Genomic DNA, 2,292 nt, shown 5'->3' with positions numbered 1-2,292 from the left:
GGAGGTGGGAGAGGACACGGACATTGTTGGCGTGGCGCTCGGGGCCAAGGATGACGGGGCGGTGTTCTGATCGCGCTTCCTCCGGCTGCTCATGATCCGAATGAAGGCCATGTCGGGGACTAATCACTGCAATTCATCGTCAAGTTGCATGGGCCTCCACGCAGTCGTCTTCGACTACCCACTCTGGTTGCAAGAGTGATGGAGATCGAACATCCGCCGGGGTTGAGGCTGCACATGAGGGGCTGCTGCAATGGTAGCATGCGGGCGAACGTGGAGTTCCTTGCACCTCCTGTCATACTTCTCCGGCATGGCTAGAAGACCTTCACCCATGCCCATAGTTTGGCGACAGGGCACGTCCTTCACTTCCGATGAACGCCACCCTGCTCTCCATTAAGGTCTTCAGGCGCACGGGTGCTGCACGGAGAGCTCGACCGACGATGAAATATCCTCCTCGAGCGGTAGCGACGAGGAGGACAATGACGTCAATGGCAACGACACCAATGGGGAGGACGATGGCTCCGACTCCAGCTGAACATCAGCCGCACTGTCACCATTAGCGGGGGCCGGCATCACCACCATCCGCATCTGCATCTCCTCCCCGGCGAGGCGATTTTCTGGGGAGGTTAGGTGCGGATGGTGTCTCCTTCTCCTCCAACAATATTCCAGCTGGCCCCCGGTAGGCTTCCTCGTGGGCTTCAGCTATGTTCGCCCTGCTGCGCCCTCCTGGCCCTGGTGGCAGTGACCAGGGAATCGCCTAGCTGCTCTCCCCGCCCATCACCTTCGTCCGCGCCCTCCCGATCTTGTCAGGCTGCTCCCGGCAGGCCCTGATGGGGTCGGGTTGGGCTTCTGCCCAAGCGCTCCTTTTGCCCTCTTCCCCTCCCGTTGTAGTCCCTAGGAGGAGAGCGACAAGAAAGGGATTACATGGCACTTATCTTCTTTCAATCTAAAATATGTAGGCACTTGCCAAACTTTAGCTTCAAATATGTAATCTCTTCTATCCATGTTTGTACTCTGTAAGCTCTGTACTTGTTTATCTGCATATTAATGAAAAAAGACAGGCTTGCCTAGTACTTGTGCATGTACTACATCCATGCAAAGGAGGACTGCATGTATACTTTTAAGTAAACAAGTTTTCTCCAGCAGCCTATCCTTTCGGCACCTTCCAGTTGTTGCCGCCGGGCTTGGCCTGCCAGGCTCGAAGCTATGGAAGGGGACCAGCCCCTTGTCGAACCTTCTCCATCAAATGCAACTACAACCATCTCGACCGAATCTGAATCGAGGGATGGGAGCACAAATGCTTCGAGGGTGAAAAGGTTTTTCTATGCACAAGCTTTCTTCTTATGGAGGCATGTATGGATAAAAGGGAACTAATGTGTTTCGCTTGCTAGGGATCAATATGTAGGCTTGTTTTCGTTTCTTCTTTTTGGGATCGAGTGTGCGGCAAGAGCACTGCAGTTAGTGCAGAGAAAAACTGTCGGATATGGGGTTCCGGCAAAACCCTTAAGGTTTGAACTCTAGGGTGCGCACAAAGATCTTCTCCCTACTGATACACGCCCCAAAACCTCTCTGCGAATCTAAGCTAGCACGATGAACAACACAAGAGACACAAGGTTTATACTGGTTTGGGCCAGCGTTGTGGTGTAATAACCTAATCCAGTGTGTGGTGTGGTGGATTGCCTCTTGGGCTGATGATGAATAGTACAGAGGAAGAACAGCCTCGCGAGGAGAGGTGTTCTTGTGGTGGAGGTGTACTCTTCTTAGGAAGGATTCGATCCAGCTCTAGGTGAGATTCTAGATGCCCTCTGCTGTGGTGGCTATGTCTATATATAGAGGCCCTGGTCCTCTTCCCAAATATTGAGCGGGAAGGGAGCCAACAACGACCATTTTGTAAGGTGACAACTAGTACAAGCTATCCTGACTAAAGGTGGTCTTCGACTACCAAAGGCACTGGTGATGACGCCGTCTTGGGCTCCATGGTGACCTCCGTCCTGCCGCTCTGCTGGTCTTGGTCTCGTTGCACTGATATGGAAACCTTTGCCTGATGCCTCAGTACTCCGCGCCTACGCTTGCCCCTTTGCACTAAAGAGGAAACGAGGACACTGCGCAGATTGGCGCCTGCCTGGCGCCTGCCTGGTCTTGATCGTCATGGCTTGCGTCATGAGCACCTCGCGAGGTACTCCTTGCCTTGATCTCTCTGCCTCCTCGCGAGCCTGCCTGGTGAGGCCGCCCCTGTGGAGGCCTTGTGTCGTCCGCCCCATGAGGCTTGGCCCCTCGCGAGGGTCTTGAACTTGG

Source organism: Triticum dicoccoides, chromosome 7B (genome assembly GCF_002162155.2).
Source record: "Triticum dicoccoides isolate Atlit2015 ecotype Zavitan chromosome 7B, WEW_v2.0, whole genome shotgun sequence".
NCBI lineage: Eukaryota > Viridiplantae > Streptophyta > Magnoliopsida > Poales > Poaceae > Triticum > Triticum dicoccoides.
This window is presented reverse-complemented; position numbering follows the sequence as displayed.